The 20,670-nt window shown below is 41.5% G+C and overlaps 1 protein-coding gene and 1 long non-coding RNA gene across 10 annotated transcripts in view; both read right to left on the bottom strand.

Annotated features, from left to right (window-relative positions):
* Positions 1–14,674, bottom strand: part of IPCEF1 (interaction protein for cytohesin exchange factors 1) — a 171,829-nt gene extending 157,155 nt beyond the window's left edge. For 3 of the 9 annotated variants that reach the window (XM_060419853.1, XM_027972592.3, XM_027972591.3), the window contains exon 1: positions 14,529–14,674. The gene's annotated coding sequence lies outside the window, so the exon portion shown is untranslated. Of the gene's footprint in view, positions 1–5,863; positions 5,975–6,194; positions 6,260–14,528 lie in introns of those variants that run through there. The other 6 variants (XM_060419852.1, XM_060419849.1, XM_060419850.1 and 3 more) reach the window with 3 other exon arrangements.
* A 283-nt stretch (positions 14,675–14,957) lies between these two features.
* LOC132660260 (uncharacterized) lies at positions 14,958–15,990 on the bottom strand. The gene is made up of 3 exons (XR_009601675.1): positions 15,628–15,990; positions 15,245–15,309; positions 14,958–15,078 (listed from the first exon to the last, which is right to left on the bottom strand). It is a non-coding gene; the product is annotated as an uncharacterized LOC132660260 (long non-coding RNA).
* Positions 15,991–20,670: the final 4,680 nt, after the last annotated feature.

Here is a 20,670-nt window from a genome sequence, read left to right on the forward strand (position 1 = left end):
GAATACAGGTGATGGAAAAGCAACATAAATCTCTGTCCCCAACTCTAAGATGCTCCCGAGGGGAGAACCATAAAAGTCTCTAATGAATTCTGTTCAGTCGTTATTTTTTGACAGCAACTTAACAAATGTTTTCTTTGGATATGTGCCCTTCTCATTGTAAGGGAATATACTGAGTCTTACATACAATAGTAACTATAGAAACGCATTCCATGGAACTGACATAATTGTCATCATCGTAATTTGGATAGGCATTGTCAAGTTAGAAGCAGCAAGAAGAGATACATGATTCATACCTCCATATGTTTTTATACCATTTTAGAACTTCATCGTGGAGAAGGAAATGGCAACCCACTCCAGTATTCTTGCCTGGAGAATCCCAGGGACAGAGGAGCCATCTATGGGGTGCCGTCCATGGGGTTGCACAGAGTAGGACACAACTGAAGCAAGGAAAACTTCATTGTCCTTGCAGCAAAACATTTCTAACCTCTACGCCTTTGTTTACAATTTACCTATTGAGAGTTTAGAAGCCTCTCACTCCCTTATTGCTTATTATTCATTATTTTAGAATTCAAACCTATACTATGTCACGAAGATTCAGGACTAAAAGCATCCCAAAGACTTTTACTGTCATTCATACACATAAAATTTTCACCAGTGGCCTAAGTGTTCATTTCCATTGCATCCCTATGTCTTTTTCTCTAGATATAGAATAATTATGCCAACAAAATGTAAAATTATAGCTGTTAAGAATTTGCTTCACTTATTAAAAATGTATATTTTAGTTAAAGGATGGAGTAAGCTAAAGACCAATATTCTAAAATATAGTGGATGAGCACAAGGCTTGCACAGTGTTTGGTCATAAAGGGATTTCTTGGCCAATAAACTGGAAAAGGCTGCTTATTAAGTTTCCCCACAATTAAGAAATTTCCCCATGTTGGAGATTAACAGCACCTGTTAGCATATTAGTCCCCTAAAAAAATTCTTCAAGGAAGAAGTGCGCTTAACTCTGAGCCTCTGTTTCTTTCTTCCTTCTCTATGCTAATTAATAGATTTCTTGCCATCAGAGGAAATTATCATCTGTGCTCAAAGCAGGACATGTTTCCATTTTTAATCTTTGCTTTCCTCTCAGCAAACCCTAGGGTACTTCCTGGCCCTACTCTGAAAGTCATGTTGTCATATTTCTTATTAGCTCACAGCTAACTTCCAGCTTCTATTGGTAAAAATTACAGCATAACATACCTCTGTCACAAGGAGCTCACTCTTGGTCCCCTAGTAAGAAGAAAGTGAAGACTGACCATGTATGTGCTTAAAACAACTGAAATTCAATACTACCTACCAGATTATTTCCTCATAAGGATAATCCTCTCTGAGAGAAGACAGCACTAACCAATAACAACAGATGCAATATCCATTTTCTTTAAGCATGGAACAAAAGAGGTCCAGTTCAAACCACTTCCTCAAAACAAAATAGGATGGGAAACAACCTTCCTGTTAACAGAATACCAATGGGACTTTAAAATTACAGCCTCTCTTTCCGCTAACACTCTGCCCAAGAAAGTTTTATTGGATTAAATGTTAAAACGAATCCAAGAATTTTCTCTTACAAGTATGTTCAGACATGGATCCAGGCCTTCCAAAGTTCTGTTAGCTCTGGACTTGTATTGTCACGCCTTGCTTTCAGAGCTTCCTGGACCAAAACAGTCTACCAGCTAAAGGTGAACCTTAATAAAAGAATTCTTTGTTTCCATTTTTTTTTTAAAGGTGATGTTGTCACCAAGAAAATCCTGCTACAATTTCCTTAATTCACATGCAGGACAAACATGGGCTTCCCAGGTGGTGCTAGTGGTAAAGAACCTGCCTCAAGTGCAGGAGACATAAGAGAAGTTGGTTTGATCCTTGGGTCGGAAAGATCCCCTGGAGGAGAAAATGGCAAGCCACTCCACTTGGAGAAGCCCATGGAAGGCTGCAGTCCATAGGGTGGCAAAGAGTCGGGAATGACTGAAGCGACTTAGCAAGCACGCAGGACATACACGACTGAAAAATCAGGGACCATGACATTTTCACCTTCTGGTGAAAGCCTGTGAGTGACAAATATTTATCTGGGAATCTAAGCTTATCAAGAAGCTAAAACTGGTCATTTTGTTTAAGGGTGTGCTTAAGAACTTTTTGATTTAAAAAAACACCTTGAAAACTTTGAAGAGATTTCTCTCCTTTGGCAAACAGAACTGGAGACTCAAGTATTTTGTCTCCAGTTCTGCTTGAATTGCCACGTCTTCTCTGCCAGCTGGGTGCCCTCCCCCAGCCCCATCTGTGCAGCTTGCTAAATCGCTGGGGAAACCACCAGGCACAAAGTCAGCGCAAATACCCTCCGAGCCCAAAAGAAGCTGTCACTTAATGAGAGAGCCTGAGGAGAGAAAGGGACATTGGGTAGGGGCTCTGTTTAAAAAAAAAAAAAAAAAAGCTCATTACAAGGTAAAGAAAAATTATCAGTAAAGATGTGTGTAATCAGGAGGTTTCCCCCAAAACATTACAACATCTCCATGTTCAGCTGATCTTGAAGCAGGTCTGGTGGGGGGGTGGGGGGTACCCTGGAGGGGATCATGGTTGGAGAGAGTTGAAAGCAATTTCTTCTAATGAAAAAGCCAGCATTAGCTGCTGCCTTGTGGAAATACAGGCTTGTCTCTCATCCAAAGTGCCCAAACCCAGATCGACTTCCTTTCTGACGGCCTTTGAAGTGTTGCTGAAACTCAAGTCATGGGTTGGCTCCTCAAATGAGCCAGTTTGTTCAGATGTCTTATCAGTCACAGACTCAACCTTAGTGCCTTGCACAGGCACAGCCTTGACAGAGATGAGTATTAGGAGAGAGGAAGGATGAAATAGAAGGAAATCTACCATCTTCACACACACAGGACAATACTGCATTATACTGAAAAACATTTTAAATCAGAAAAAAAGCTGAACGAATCTTCAAGAATAAATGCTGCAGTCTTTGTTGCCGGGCAGTTGACATTTAGAGGGTCTGGACTAAGTGTTTATCGGCTTGAAGCTGTGGGACAGATGAGCCAAGCGGTTTGGCAACCAAAATTAGCTCCCAGTCGGAACCGGCTAATTCACACAATGGCATTGTAACTCATAACGACTGAAAGACTTCTTTTCCAAGAATGTGTTCATGTTAACCCAGATTTAACAGTGGAGAGTCTGGGAGTCAGGAAATCTAGGCAGTGAACTGAGCGTTACCTCTAACGAGCTGCTCACACTTGAGAAATCACAAAAGCTCTTTGGACCTCCGTTCCCTATCCATTAAGTGATAAATGGAGAACAAATGGCGTCCATGGTCCCTCTGAGCCAAAATAGGTTTGGTGTCTGATTCTGTGCAGTAGGCACTGACGTCAGGCCTCCAACACAGGTGGGGAGAGGCCTTCTGAAACATCCAATATAAGCTAAGAATACTTGCTCAGTGGGATGACCCAGGCTAGGACACAGTAAGGAGCAGAAGATAATTAAGCTTGAATTCAAACTTTACCTAGATGATAAATCAGTAGAGACAACTGACTGATCAAAGGCAATAGGATGCTCCAGAGGCAGAAACCTCCTACAAGAAGCAGTAGACCAGATTAGAGCCTCAGTTCAGTTACTCACTAGTACAATGACCTTGGACAAGTCACTTCACCATTCTGAGCCTCAGTTTCCTCCATGGGTCCATTACTATCTGCCCTGCACACAGACAGCACAAAGTCGATCCAAGAAAATGTGCACAAGCACCCTTGGGTGATTGTAAAGACATCATAGCTCAGAGGTTCCACACGAATAGGCCTTTAGGATTTAGAAGGAGGTCTCCTTCGGAAAAAATCAAACAAAAACAAACAAAAGGGTAGAACACTTTTTGAGTAAACAGCTTCCAACTTTCCCACTTATAAAATATGGACACTCAAATGTCAATAGGTGAAACTTCAGTGACTCAGACGGTAAAGAATCTGCCTGCAATGCAGGAGACTCAGGTTTGAGCCCGGGGTTGAGAAGATCCCCTGGAGATGGGAATGTGTCTACCCACTCCAGTACTCTTGCCTGGAGAATTCCATGGACAGAGGAGTCTGGTGGGCTATAGTCCATGGGGTCACAAAGAAGTCAAACAGAACTGAGTGACAATCTCACTTTCACTTCACTTCACTTTCTCTAGCCTCTCCAAGAGAACAGGGAGCAGACTGTTCATTGGAAATGACGGCAGGATAAAAAGACTGCTAAGCCCAAGTCTTTGTCATACTTACTCAAAGCCCCAGACCACGCAAGACATTCAAGGAAGCAAAAAAGTCAGAGAATCTCTGCTTTACACCAGGAAGCAGGACACATGCTGAGAGGCAAGGCAATCGATAGAGTTCAGCAGAGGGATTAGTCCAGTATGCCCAGCTAATCCTGAAAAAAAGGCCCAGAAACCTGGGAGTAAGGGTAAAGACAAAAGAATAAGGCACAGCCAAGATTTCCTGGGGGGTACTGATTGGGTGAACAGGTTGAAGAAAAGAAGACAGTTTTTCTTGCATGAATAACTAGGAAGAGAAGTATTAGACAACAAAGCTACCTTGACCTAGAAAATATTAATACAAGTGTGATTCGACAAAGCAAAATTAACCCCTAAATGAGGGGGGAAGAGAGCTTAATGATTTTTAAAAATTATACCCAACCAAGTTTATTTGTTTTGATCAACTGTCCATGAACTCTCCCAAGAATATAAGAACAGCCAGAGAATATTGAGCATTCAATTCTAAACACATGTAATAGAAATATGATTTTAAAATGTCAGAGTACAGTTGTATCTCTTTTTTTTCAAATGCACACACATATAAAGAAAAAGGACAAAGTACTGAAATTTTTGCACCAAAATGTTAACTATGTTTAGTTCAATATGGTAGGAAAATGGGAAATATTTATCTTTTCCTCCTTTATTTGCATTTTGACAATCAAGATGCATTATATGTACACTAAAAAAATAAGTATTTTTAAAAACAAGCAGTAAATAGCATGATGGTTAATAATATAAATTTAGCATGAGGTTGAATGCAAAGTATTTGCCTAAAGAAATCTTTTTAATACTCTCCTTTTATCTAATTTGGTATTTACAAATCTTTTTTCTCAAGAACTTCTTCTGGTCTTAAATAGAAACCATGAAAGGAGACTATTTAAATGCACCTCAAAATCCTGCCTGCCTAACTTTTAATGTCTATTTTGTTCCCCTTTTCAATCTGAATGAGGCTTTGTCCCAAGTCTCCTCAGCTGTGATCTGGAAATGTCTTTAGAAATGAGATATTCCACAGCACTTGGGCAAATCGGTGACAAGCACTCCTGACATTATATTCTTCACCCAAACAAGCATCCTCTGGCCTAAATGGAGTTAGATGACATATACTCCCAGCCCGGGGATGAGAGAAGAGGGCAAGAAGCACAAATCAGCCTTATCTAAAAATAAGAAATCTCGTGGCATCCTTTTCCCTCTTCCCCCAAGGCAGCCATATGTTAAATTCTGGTGCCAGAATCAAAGGTTGGGCTTTGTTGGGGTTGAGCTCCTGACTACACTACTTTCCACACGACATTGAGCCAAGTTCTTAACCTCTCTGAACCTGTTTTTTCATCAGGTGAGGGGGAGGTAGCACTTTCCAGAGTGATTTGATTGAGAAAGTTAGACAATGATTATACTGCCTTTAACACCTTCCCTGGGAGGAAGCAAGTACACGTTAACTTAGTGATAACAGTAGTGCCAACTACACGTGACACCCAGCTGGGAATGTGGAAACGTGCAGCCTGTGTGAGAAACTACAGCTGGAAACAAGGAGCCCTCACGAACCCTATTTTCTGGCTTCACTTGAAAGCTCACCTCAGTGGCGCTCACTGCCCAGGAAGTTCTAAACACTGTAGAGGAGACCTCACTGGCCAGGGGTTTCCATCCATTGGCAAAAGGCCCAGGTCCATGGTAAGAAACATGAGGCTGTGGGGAGCAGACGGCAGTGCTCAGTATCTGAACTCCATCCGGGACTGAGAGGAGAATCTTGCTAACCCGCACCCAACATAGATCACAGAGGAGTAAGTGTTCAATGCAAAGTGGAAACGACCCCACGTCTAGGACTCTGCTGCTCCCAGGAACACCAAACTGAAAAGCAAGTCCCTTCCGAAGGAATAGCCAAGCCTTGCTTGCTCTGCTCACTTACTCCGCTAAGTGGTCTGGGGTCTCTCTCCTCTTGATGGCTTCTCAGGACAGGATAGCTGGGGGTCTGATGTTCTTGTCAAGGAAACTGATCTGTATATCACTCTGGAATGCAGATGAGCATCCACAAAATAAATTGTGCTCTAGTGCCTACCTCCAACCCTGCTCGACAATTCCCTCTAAGTCCCTGTTGCCTACGCAAAACGGCTCCAGTTGGTTAATCAAGTTGAAAATTCAAGTCCAGGGAGCTCAGCGGCTTGTGTTTCAGGGTGAAATGCAGCTCGAGCTGGAAAATCCTGGCCAAGTTTCACCAAGAGAGTTCAAGTTCAGAGCTTTCTCTTTGACAGAATGGCTGGTGCTGACTCTAACCAGGAAAAGGTAATGTTAATTCACATGATGATAAGGGAACTTAAAAGGTGATCATGTCTGTTCTCTTGCAGTAAAACCCCTGGAAAACATGAGATATCCAAAAGGCTCTTGGTGAATGTTAAATATTCAAACATGGCCTTTTCATCATATTATATGATTAGTATTTACATTCACGAGTGAGAACAATTCTTTGCCTATTTTATCAGGATCATAAGAGAGGCTTGGAGTCATGGTTCAACAAGGAATCAGCAAATAAGGCCTTTGGCATAATTTGCCTTAGGCTTTTAATAGGTAGAAAGAACAAAGTTGTTATAACTGACCTGTACTTCAAGTGAATTAATAAAATGTTCCTGCCACAACCATTAGTTTGCTAAACTTGCAGAAGTTTCAAGAAGTTGATGAGGTAACATGTAGTCATCAGACCAGAAAAACTAGTGCAAACATCCCCCATATGGTTTTATACTCTGAGTTATCCAAACAGAATAATCATAAACAAGTAGCTTTGTAACCGTAAAAAACATGGTTTTCATATTCCCAGTCATTTTCTCAGTTTTTTAAAAGAATTAAAGGTTTCCTCCTTAAAACGTGACTTACTCTAAGTATAGCCAAGTGTCTTCTGGGTGAGAAGTGACACCTTACACTGAATTATATTCTGTGGGAGTGGATAATATTAAATTGAGACTCCTGGGAAGAATTTTGAGTCAGCTCCATTTCTTTCTTTTTTTTGAGAGGTCTTGTATTTTCCTATTTTAGATATGTTTGGTATCAATATAAAAATTTGTCTATAAATGGTTAAATGTTCTATTCCTATGTAATATTAGAGATTAGTACACCAAACTCCTAAGGAAGTATTTCCCTTCTTGAAAGTCAGGGGAAAAAAAAGAAATTCTAATTTGTTCAATGTGAAAGAATCTAACCAGTCACAGATTTCCACTGAGCATTTTGAAAGAAATTACCTAAAATTAATAACAAGTCTAAAGAAAGTTGATTATTAATAAATTAAGAGGAGGAACAAAAAGATATTTCTAGTTTTGAATAGATTAAATGAACTAGCCAACCTACAGTAATGTTTTCCTGCTATAAGAATGTTGTTCTGCTAGGGATAATTATGGTAATAGGGATTAGGGTAATCTAAACTGGACTGACTGAAAAGAGGAAGTAAGAGATTCTTAAGTTGCAGAAAAACCCAAGAATATACTTAAAATCCTGGCTATTTATGCTGCCATTAAAACAGCTATGCAGATACCAAACTAATTTTATGTATCAAAGGGATCAACAATCATAGGTGAAACAACGAAAATGATCCAACATCGATGACCTGGGAAGTCTCTGTTAGCTATATGCTTAGATTGAAGTCTTGAGTTTTTATGTTTGGACCAAAACAGTATCCCATCGCATCACTTTTCAGTTCAGAATATTTGAACTTTTCTTTCGCTGTACAGCTTGAGGAAGTAAACAGCCTCTCAAACGGACACTCATGTTCCATATCTAGTAGATGACCACAGCAGTGTGATAATCTGGAATCCCCAACTAGACTCAACTCATGAAAGGAGGCTCTTTCACAGATTTCACAATAGCCTAATTTCCATTTTGTTAATGTGTCCCATTGTTCAGTGTCTGTATTCATTCCCATTCAATGACGAAGTGGATCTACTGTTTGAGGCCCAGTGCCACCGGTTAGAGTCAGAGAAATGAGTCAGGCTGGATTTGGTCCCTAGAAGCACTTGCCAGCAATTAGATGAGTTTATGACTGTTACTCCTTACTGCCTTTAGTTTCCTAGGGCTGTAGTCACAAAAGACCACAAGCTGAGTGGCTTAAAACAATAGAAACTTACTCTCTCGTAAGCCTGGAGACCAGATGTCTGAAATCAAGGTGTCATCAGGACCACGCTCACCATAAAACCCACAGGGGAGAATTCCTCCTCACCTTCCCTGAGGCACCTGGAAGGCTGGCCATTCCTTGGCGACCACTGGCTTGCAGGTACATCACTCCGATCTCTGTCCCCCTCATCACATGGCTTTCTCCCTGGCTACCTCCAGCTTCACAAGGCTTTCTTCTTATAAGGACATCAGTCTTCTTGGATCAGAGCTCCTTTCATTATGACTTTAACTTAATCACATCCACAACTCCTCCTTTCCAAATATGACCACACTCTGAGGTACCGGAGGTTAGAACTTTAGCAGGTTTTTTCCCTTGGGGGAGGAGGCACAGTTTAACTCATAAACTCCCTACTACCTTTCATCCAATCCTCTTTCGCCTGTAAAACTCTTATATACCAACTGAGTCTCTACATGATAAGATAATAAAATCTGAGCCAAGACAGAAGGCCCCTTTGGTTTATAATGTTTTCACCTTCTTCAAAGCATTTCCACTTAATTGTATTTGGTCCACACAACAAAACAAACTGGATAGATATTTTTATCTGCCTGATATTCTTATCAGGTTTTATGGATGAGAAAATTTAAGTATAGAGAAGTTAAAGGCCTTGCTTGGTAGTACACAACCTTTATACTACCACAGGCAGAAAACTCAGGCCTCCTAACCTCTTCATCTGTGCTGTTCCCACTAATAAACAGGGCCACAGTGATGTAATATCATCACTATGGGTGCACTGACACTCAACAAAGAAACTGGATTTTTCAAATTAAATAGGACATTCTTACAAAAGAGCAACAGGAGGGACCCTTGTGATGGTCAAGGGTTATGTCTCTTGATGAAGGTCACAGACTATCCAAGGATGGTTCTGAAAGTCATGAAGCCCACTGGCTCTCCAGACTCCTTTGGTTCCATTTGGTTGAGAAGTACTCCCTACATAATCCTTTCAGTTCAGTTCAGTTCAGTTCAGTCACTCAGTTGTGTCCAGCTCTTTGTGACCCCATGAACCGCAGCACACCAGGCCTCCCTGTCCATCACCAACTCCTGGAGTTCACCCAAACCCATGTCCATTGAATCAGTGATGCCATCCAACCATCTCATCCTCTGTCGTCCCCTTCTCCTCCTGCCCCCAATCCCTCCCAGCATCAGGGTCTTTTCCAATGAGTCAACTCTTCGCATGAGGTGGCCAAGGTACTGGAGTTTCAGCTTCAGCATCAGTCCTTCCAATGAACACCCAGGACTGGTCTCCTTTAGGATGGACTGGTTGGATCTCCTTGCTGTCCAAGGGACTCTCAAGAGTCTTCTCCAACACCACAGTTCATAAGCATCAATTCTTTGGCCCTCAGCTTTCTTCACAGTCCAACTCTCACATCCATACATGACCACTGGAAAAACCACAGCCTTGCCTAGATGGACCTTTGTTGGCAAAGTAATCCTTTAGGTCAGCCTAATGGCAACCCACTGCAGTATTCTTGCCTGGAGAATCCCGTGGACAAAGGAGCCTGGTGGGTTATGGTCCATAGGGTTGCAAGAGTCAGGCATGACTCAGCAACTAAACACCACCACCAAGAAGTAGCTACATTGACAACCACATACATGCAGTCAGGTCAGGACACAGGGAGTGCTCCCACCAAAAAGAAAAATTCCTTTCCATTAACTCTTCAACCAAGAAATAGAAAGGAATGTCAGTTAAAGGAGATTTCAAAGTAGGAAGTGAATCTGTTCATATTCCCCCTTGGTCTCCCAATTCTTGGCCTCAGTGCTCTATCTTATATAAGAAAATATTGAATGCAAATGAAATCAATGCAATGTCATGTACACTGGTAGTTAGGCCACAGGCTCAGAAATGCGCAGAGCTCTGGGCTTGAATCCTGTCTCTGTACCTGCCTAGCCGAGTGCTTTTGAAGTGAAGTCAAGTGAAGTCGCTCAGTCGTGTCCGACTCTTTGCGACCCCATGGGCTGTAGCCTACCAGGCTCCTCTGTCCATGGTGCTTTTAGGGTATTTTAACTCTTGAAGCTTCAACTTCACGAACATAACAGCAGTGCTATCAGTATTTCCCAGGACTGTTTTGAAAAGAGATTGCTTTGACAATTGTTCATGTGAAAATAAATGTGTTGATTACAGTGCCTTGTTCAACAATATCTTTGGTTTGTATTCAGTGCTCCACACATGAACATTCAGTAAATGCCAGGGACCATCTGTTCCAAAGTCGACCACGTTGCTACTTCTAGTTCAATTTGTATTGCGTACTGACTGGGTTACCTGGTTTTTACAACTAGACAGAAGGTTCACTGTCTGTTTGGTTTAATTCTTTCATCCCTAATCTAAATTTCAGTTTTCACTGAAGAATTGGTCATTTTTTATTCAGAATTTTTTTAAGAGCTCTTCCATACTCTAGCAATTTGGGGATGAATTTAAACTTGTTAACTTTTCACCTTTCAATGCCTTCTATTTCAACTCCCATGTCAGTTTAAGAAACCTGTTTTTTGCTCACATTTGTTCATTTTTTGCCTCTTTGTCTGCCAGTAACCTCTCACTTGATCATTTCTAACACAAGGACAGGAGACTTGTTCCAGTGCCTATAAGCCAAAATAAATGATTTTGGTTAAGTCTCTGATAAGGGCCTCCTCCACAGTGACCAGTCAGTACTGAGTGGGATGGCCAAGACCCTAAGAAGAAATATTTGCTACTCTACAAAAATATTTTTCTGATCTCTCCCCAGGTATACCAAGATGAAAAAGACAAGTCAATATTCCCTTAAAAACTAGTTACTCTTATGACAGCAGATATAAACTTAATTTAGAACTATCCAACTGACAGTTGAACTTGCTAGAATGTCACCCAATACAGCTTCAGAGGCAGTTATAAATCATCTAGAGAAAATAGCCTTTTTTCGTGTGTTTCTAGGAACCAAGTAGGCTAGTCAGCCCCAGAGGGGATCTGGTTCACTATTCTCACTTTAGAGCTGTCACACAATTCTGCACCAGACTTAATCTCAAAGGGGATTCCCCATGAAGATTAAATAATCTAAATCACGTCATTTCAACTGCAAGGAACCACAAAGTTTAGCACACTATAACTAAAAACTACTTAGTGGAAGATTAAGAGTTAAAATTATGTTGATTTTTTTAACTTTTATTTTGTTTTAACATTTATTTTGTTTTCAGATTATTAGGGTAGTCTCAATATGCTTCACTAATGAAAAATTTGAAAAAAAAAATAGAAAAGCTTGAAGACAAATAAAACTATCATCAGCTATAAACCAAATTGGTGGTGGTGGTGTAGTCACTAAGTATGTCTGACTCTTGTGACCTCATGGACTGTAGCCTGCCAGGCTTCTCTGACCATGGGATTCCCCAGGCAAGAATACTGGAGTGGGTTGCCATTTCCTTCTCCAGGCGATCTTCCTGACCCAAGAATCGAACCTGGGTCTAGTGCATTGCTGGCAAGTTCTTTACTGACTGAGCTATGCGGGAAGCCCATAAACCAAATTAATTATATGTTAATGTATTAACATATGTACCTCAGTCTTGTTTCTCTGCAGTGTTTTACTTAGCTGAAAGTTGTTTCTTCTTTTTATTAATTTAATCTTAGTATATCACAATATTTCATAAACATCATTATATTGATGGTCTTTTTAATACACTATCATGTATTTAACAATCTTGAAAACTAGGCATATAACATTTATTTTTAATCAATAATTCATGAATCATGCTTATTTTGTGAAATTTAGAAAACAGCAAAAAATAAAGAAAAGATAAATTGGTGATTAACTTTGTAAGTGTGACCATAGAGTTTTAAAAACTGAAGGAAATATGTTGTCAACTGCCATTTGGTAAAGATCTATGAGATGGCAGGCACTATGCCACTGCATTTCTGATCCTTACATGACAGCAGAAAAAGCTCATTTTATTATAATCATCACTTTGAAGGTTCAGAGGTCATAGAGCTAGTAAGTGGTGGATACAGACTTTGAACAGCTGTGTCTAATCCCCAAACTGTTTCCCGACTACATCACACTACCTCCCATCATCACCTCCACTTCACGACTTCTTCCACCGCCACCTCCATCACCACCACTATCATCTCTACCATCACATCTATGGATCTTTACCATCACCTTCACCAACACCTCTCTCCATTATCACCACTTTCAACACTATCTCCATCATCAGCTCTATCATGTCCTCCATCATCCCTCCACCACCACCTCCAGCATCTCCACCACCACCTCCAGCATCTCCATCACCACCTCCAGGATCTCCACCACCACCTCCAGCATCTCCACCACCTCCAGGATCTCTACCACCACCTCCAGCATCTCCACCACCACCTCCAGCATCTCCACCACCACCTCCAGCATCTCCACCACCTCCAGCATCTCCACCACCTCCAGCATCTCCACCACCTCCAGCATCTCCACCACCACCTCCAGCATCTCCACCACCTCCAGCATCTCCACCACCACCTCCAGCATCTCCACCACTTCCATCATCATCATTTTCAGCACACATTTCCATCATCAGCTCCACCACCACCTCCGCATCACCTTCATCATCACTGCTCTACCACTACCTCGACCATCATCTCTACCAGCAGCTCAGACTCTACGTCACCACCACCTTCACCACCACCACTTCCATGCCCCCTGCACCTCCACACAGGCCACCATAATGCCACTCTTAAGGTTCCTTATCATCTCTTTTCTATATACCCTTTCTTCTCTTCCCACCTTCACATTCTCCTCTCCTGCTTCACTCTGACCTTTTCCAACCTAGACTTCCTTATGTGCCTGAGTCATAGAGATAAGGCAAACACTGCCAGACTACACTCATTTTATGAACAATCCCATTCAATCATTCATCCATTGCACAAACACTGACTGAGAGCTTAGTATGGGACAGGCACTGTTCTGAGCACTGAAGAATTCAGTAATTTTTCCCTTTGTAGGATTTTCTTCAATCTCAAAGAGCTTATAGAATTTTCTTCACTCTCACACAGCATTTACCCCATTAAACTTGCTTGAGTTCCCAACTCATTCTGCCTGGCCTCCACAGCAGATGGAAAGCAGAAGTGAACTGCTCAAAAAGGATACGCGAGTAAAAAGGAAAGTCTCAGGCAATAGTCATGAAGTAACTTTTTATCACTTATTGCCACAGCAAGCCACCACAGGAAAGAACTTCCTATTTCCATACTGCTTAATGCAACTTGCCTATAAGAGTTCACACATGGACTGTCTTCAGAGAAGATACTTGAGAAATAAAGAGAGGAGAGGGACGTTTAAAAATAAAGAATAAGTATACCAACAAATATACAAACTGAAGTCCTTTTTCTTCTCACTTGCATGATGTGCGCAGAAGGAAACCTATGTTCTTTCTGTTTCTATTTCCAAGTCAAATTTTAATTAGCTGTAGAGGAATCCGAGTCTGTGTATGACTATACGACGCCTAAGAACACACAGGCCCCTACATACTAATAAATTCCACTACTACAGTCAGTAATGCCTTAGTGACTTATAATCCTGTCTCTTACAATTAAGTTTCTTTCACATATTCACAAGCAAAGAAAACCAAATGTTCTAGACGTCCTGGGTAAAAACCTCTGAACCAACATTACCAAAGTTCCCATTTCATACAGAGATATCTTATCAAGCCTGTCTTTTTATCTAAAAGTAAAATCCCCTCCAGCAGTCTGCATACAAAGGAGGATTCTCTACAAAGAACACACCTTCTCAAAAGAGGCTGGCCCCAGAGTGTTTTCCCAGATGAATTCCTCAGGACCCACACACTTGAGGAACTGAGTTTTTCTAAATCATGGTCTGCAGTCCCAGCAGTTATCAATACAACATCTACTATAGAAATAGAAGAAAGGAGAGTTCACGGTTCTCTCCTTCAAAACTCTAACAGTGTCTGTAGTACTGGACTTCCCAACAGCAAGTTTATGAAGAGCTGAGCAAACATGATATCCCAAGAGTCACATCTTACTCACAGCTCACTATTTTAAAGAGAGTGCCAGAATATCCATTGCTTCACCATCTTGAGATGTCAAGCAATGACTTTATACGTCAGCCAAGGAGTGGTTTTACTTACATGCAATAAAAAGAGAGCAAATCCAAGCACCAGCTCTTTATGCCTGATTTCAGAAAATTCATAATACCCTGAGGTCAAGGTTGAGGATTCCTCCATATGCAGCCACAGTTCAGGCAGCTCCACAGGACGACCATTAGAAGCTGGCCAGAGAAAAGAGCTCTTTCAAAAGAAGAGGAAGTGTCATCTCTACTTCCCCAATCTCATTGTTCTTCCTTCTTATTGTTAATAAGCCTTCCTTGATTCCAAAACACACAACACAATTCATGTAAATTAGTTACGTCCCCTCTGTCAGACTCCATTGATCACTAAACACTATTCAGTATGTTCATTTCCAGGACGCACGTGGGAAACAGTACATCGTTTTGCATTCTCATTTTGGAGGCAAAGATGTTTATTTGCAGGCGAGGGTGGGGTGGGGTGGGGTGAGGTCATTTGCAGAGCTGTTCCTGGTGGGTTTAGTTGAAATCCACATTTTTATCATCAGCCTCTCTTAGGCTCAATGTTCTCTTGCATTTCCCTTCTTTCTCACCTCCTAGTGTTCGGATTACTCCTAAATAGATGACACAGAAAAATGTGCAGAAAGTATCTTATGTTAAAAATAAGTCAGCCTGCCTTTCTCCTACAGCATAATTAATAGATTCTCTAACTTTAAAACTTTCATTTCACATGCTCGAAAAGGCAAATGACAGGGGAAAATTAGGGAGACCGGAACTCACCATCAATAAATGCCTGCCCTCAGACTTCTCGTTTTCAATACCAGCATCTTGTCTCCTTAAACCTTCTTGAGGAAAGAACATAATGTCACTGTACTTATGGCCCACTTTCAATGAAAAGGAATCAAGTCATTTGAAACAGGCTCACGACCATGCAGTTTCCCAAAATGTGGTCACTAGATCCTTAGCACATATATTAGTTATCTATCGCTGTGTAACGGACGACCCCAGCACTTAGAGGCTGAAAACAACAGACACCTATTACGTCTTAGTTTCTGAGTGCCGGGAATCTGGACCCAGCTTAGCTGGAGTCTCCACAAGGTTACAGCCAAGGAGTCAGCAGAGACTGTAATCATCTCAAGGAAAAGAAACGCCTCCAAACTCACCCACGTGATTGTTGGTACGATTCAGTTTCTCAAGGGCAATAGGATTGATGATCTCGATTCAGTGCCAGCTGTTACCCCGTGGGTCTCCCTTCAGTCGGTTCAGGACATGGTGGCTGGCCTCATCAGAGCAAATAAGTGAGAGTGAAGGAGGATGAGAATGAGGAGTCCAGCTCCTCTTAAATCCCCATGTGTCACCTTTTAGACCTGATCACAGGCAATTATGAAGGCTCTCCCTGGAAGGCTTCACAGGGATACTGCCTTCCCCGCACCAGACTTGGTGACAGCAGGACCCCACAGCATCTGAGGGGAGTGGTGGTCAAGGTCCCAGGCTCCCTGTCAGTCCTGCTCTGTGGCATATTTACATTCCAGAGTCATTTTACCTGAGGCCTGGGGGCAGGGTTCTCTTCTGGGGCCTCTGCTAGAGGCCTCATTATGAAGGGGGGTAGGGAAATCCCCATTACTCAGTTAGGGCCAGTCTATTCCTGGCCCTCCTCCCACATACCTACATGCACCTCAGGGGCCATAAAACTGCCAATCTTTTCTTTGGGGGTGGCAAACGGATGGGGAAACAATGGAAAGAGTGACAGACTTTATTTTCTTGGGCTCCAAGATCACTGTGGACAGTGACTCCAGCCATGAAATTAAAAGACACTTGCTCCTTGGAAGAAAAGCTATGACAAACCAAGACAGCATATTAAAAAGCAGAGACATTACTTTGCCAACAAAAGTCCATCTAGTCAAAGCTATGGTTTTTCCAGTGGTCATGTATGGATGTGAGAGTTAGACTATAAAGAAAGCTGAGCACTGAAGAACAGAAGCTTTTGAACTGTGGTGTTGGAGAAGACTCTTGAGAGTCCCTTGGACTGCAAAGAAATCAAACTAGGTGATCCTAAAGGAAATCAGTCCTGAATATTCATTGGAAGGGCTGATGCTGAAGCTGAAGTTCCAATACTTTGGCCACCTGATGCAAAGAACTGACTCATTGGAAAAGACCCTGATGCTGGGAAAGATTGAAGCAGGGAGGAGAAAGGGACAACAGAGGATGAGATGATTGGATGGCCTCACCGACTCAGTAGACATGCGTCGAACAAACTCCTGGAAATGGTGAAGGACAGGGAAGCCTGGCGTGCTGCAGTCAATGGGGTTGCAAAGAATCGGACACAACTGAGCAAGTGAACCACAGCACATCAGTCCCAACCCTCCACCATGCTCCTTCCTAAACCTTCCTCCAGTTGTACACTCGCCTGTGCCTTCACAGTGAGTGACATTTCCTTTGTGGCTTGTTACTCCAACCTGTGACAACTCAGCTCTCCCTTGCCCAGCTCAAGTGGACCTCCTGACAGAAAGTGACTGTGAGCAAGACAGAAGTCACAATCTTTTGTAAGCTTTTCTCAGAAGTGATATCCTAATACTTTGTCACATTCTGCTTGTTAGAAGCTAAATTCTTGATCCAATCTACACTCTAGGGGGCAGAACTCTATAAAGCATGCATTCCAGGAGATGGGGCTCATACAGGTTTATTTGGATAAAGTATACAAAAATTGTATCCAAACTGAAGTTGTTCCTGTCCATCCAAATACTAACAAAAGGGAAGACTCACCTAAAGATATAATCCTCGGTATAGTCTTACCAATAAGGGAAAATCTGAGACTTTCATCCAGGCCGTAAATCAGCCTGCAGCCCACTCCAGTCATTACCAAGATTACACTGCTCAGACCTGGACACCTAATGATCTCCATCATTCCACCTCCAAGAAACAAAGTACCGCATAAGAAAATCCTAAATGACACTATAAAATTAGCCTAGAATCTGGAAGGTGGCTGAAGCAATTTCAGTAAAAAAACAACAACCAAAAAAAAAAAAAAAAAACTTTTTGCCTAACCACAGGCATGAGAACACCTCAACACAAGCCCAGAGTTGGACCTTTCTGTAAGTTTCTACAGGTTTATATCATCACCTTAATCATTTGTCCCATTAGCATCAGAACTCCCTGACACCTGGCCCTTCTCCTCTTAAGGGTCAATGAATCTGCTCCTTCCAAGGATGACAAGGCAGAGTTTTAATGCGTGGAGCCCCCACCAACCCCACCAGACACAAAAGCAGGTCACTCCTTCCATCTTCCTTTGTGAACATGAACTACTTAGACCAGGACAAGCAGAGGGTCCGTTTCCTAGTCCACAGCCACTGGGGATGAGGAGAGAAGGGTCGTTCTGGGAGAAGTAAATAATTCTAAGACCTAAATTGACTTTGGATCTTCCTAATGTGAAGAGGTGCTGACAACAGCTGACAGAGACCAGTGTCACTGGGTTTGCAGTTTAACTGTCAGTATATTAAGGGCAACATTCTCAAAAGCAGAGTGGAAATCCTCTGTAAGGCATGGTTTGTGTCTCTGTTTTTTCAGAAGTTATTTAATTTATAGATTAAACATAGTCTGCATTCCAACACCTCCCATACCTCAGCATCCAATGTCAATAAAAACTGCATTAAAAATAAATAAGTGTTGAAGGAATAAAGAAAGAGAATATATAACCAAGTTACTACTTCATTCAAAGCTTTGCCTTGGAGGAATAAATAAGGTTTGAAAACTAGTTCAGTTTTTGGTTTCAGACATCCTTTCATTTCTTTATATTAATTTCATGAGGTGATAAGAATTAAATCAAATCTGTGGAGGAGTGACAGGATTATAAGAAGATGCTGTACATTTTGACCAGGGATACAATGAAAGTTCTCCCGGTGGCTTCTTGCTTTAGAAACATCTGTTTCTAGGCAGTTCTGCCTCATTTTTTCCCTGTGCTGAGTTGTCCTCTAGTGCTCTGCATCAGGCAATAGCAGTGCCAAAGTAACAGATGATATAAAAAGTACTTAGTGACATCAGTAGCAGGACCTTGTTTCTCATCAGGCTTTAAATGCCATCTTCAAAGACATCCTCAAAGTGCATGTAATTTACAGCTGTGGGACCAAGATTGAAGCCACTTAAATCCTCCAAGCATAATCACCTGATTTATAGAAGTGGAATCCTCCTCTAGTCCTTCCAATTCAAGATAGGCTTATCACAGATTTCTTTTTTTTTTTTTTTTTTTGCCCCTTTCCCTCCTTCCCAAGACTCCATTAAAATAATAGGCAAAGTAGAAAAAACATATAAGCCCATAATACTACTTCTGCAGAAGCAGAAATGGAGGAAGAGCATTAGAGCTTGAGAGATCTCAACAAATTTCTGGAAGATGGGATGACAGAGGAGGGGAAAGAGACAAAAGAGGGCAGGGGAGTCACAGAATTCCATCAGTGAGTAGGACACCACGGTGGAGAAATGGGCCATCTGTGATGCAGAATGCCTGAGAGAATCAAAACTCAAAAAGCCAAGAGAAGGCGGAACATCTAAGTAAGCAAAGAGGATGAAAATTGGAAGATTTCGTTGAAAATCTCTAAGAACCTAGCCTTCTCCCATACCTTACTGCCAAATACCTCTATCGGCCCAGCCTTTACACGTTAAGCACACACAATCCTCCAGGCAGCATTTCACCCTACCCTGAGCAATATCATGAGGGATTCTTCTTTTAAAAAATTTAAAATTATACAAAGAATACAGACAATTATGTGCATATGGGTGCTTCAGAGGGAAAACACCACATTCTGGAATGACAGTGTCACTCAGGACATGCTGAGGCATAACATATCTCCTTTTTGGGTAGACAAGAAACAAAGTGAACAAGAAGGGAAAATGATCTTCTGATAGGTATTCTTACAGATATTTATGAAGATGGTATATCCATTTAAAAATAACGGGCTGTTAAGAAAGATAAATAATCTGAAAACAAGAAAGAACCCTTCAGTTCAATTCAGTTCAGTAGCTCAGTCGTGTTCGACTCTTTGCGACCCCATCAATTGCAGCACGCCAGGCCTCCCTGTCCATCATCAACTCCCAGAGTTTACCCAAACTCATGTCCATCGAGTCGGTGATGCCATCCAGCCATCTCATCCTCTGTCGTCTCCTTCTTCTCCTGCCCCCAATCCCTCCCAGCATCAGAGTTTTCTCCAATGAGTCAACTCTTCGCATGAGGTACCCAAAGTATTGGAGTTTCAGCTTTAGCATCAGTCCTTCCAAAGAAATCCCAGGGCTGATCTCCTTTAGAATGGACTGGTTGGATTTCCTTGCAGTCCAAGGGACTCACAAGAGTCTTCTCCAACACCACAATTCAAAAGCATCAATTCTTCAGCACTCAGCTTTCTTCACAGACCAACTCTCACATCCATACATGACTACTGGAAAAACCATAGCCTTGACTAGATGGACCTTTGTTGGCAAAGTGTCTCTGCTTTTGAATATGCTATCTAGGTTGGTCATAACTTTCCTTCCAAGGAGTAAGTGTCTTTTAATTTCATGGCTGCAATCACCATCTGCAGTGATTTTGGAGCACAAAAAATAAAGTCTGACACTGTTTCCACTGTTTCCCCATCTATTTCCCATGAAGTGATGGGACCAGATGCCATGATCTTCATTTTCTGAATGTTGAGTTTTAAGCAAACTTTTTCCCTCTCCTCTTTCACTTTCATCAGGAGGCTTTTTAGTTCCTCTTCACTTTCTGCCATAAGGGTGGTGTCATCTGCATATCTGAGGTTATTGATATTTCTCCCAGCAATCTATTATAAATATGACTGCAAAATAAAGATTTTAATGAAAGACTTGGATGATAAATTCAAGTAAATCTTTCAAGAAATGTTACTCAATGACTTCATCAAAGAAATAGCATGAAAGATTTCCCTTAAGTGAAGTTCAAGAGTATTTGGATTAAAACACCTCACTGAGGGCCCAGGAGAAAGAGTTTCAACTCACAGTCAAATTCCCAAGCATCAAAGAAAAGAGAGAAAATCCTAAAATCTCCCAAATAGAAAAAAAAAAAAAAAAAAGTCACTTCCACAGAAACTAGAAACAGAAGGGTTCCAGACTTCTCTGGAAGTAGAACTGAGGGTTAGAAGGCAAATGAGTAAAAACTCTGAAGTTCTGCAGGATCTTAATTTTACACTATTTTCATTCATTCATACAAT

The sequence above is a fragment of the Ovis aries genome, chromosome 8 (assembly GCF_016772045.2).
Source record: "Ovis aries strain OAR_USU_Benz2616 breed Rambouillet chromosome 8, ARS-UI_Ramb_v3.0, whole genome shotgun sequence".
In the NCBI taxonomy this organism is placed as follows: Eukaryota; Metazoa; Chordata; class Mammalia; order Artiodactyla; family Bovidae; genus Ovis; species Ovis aries.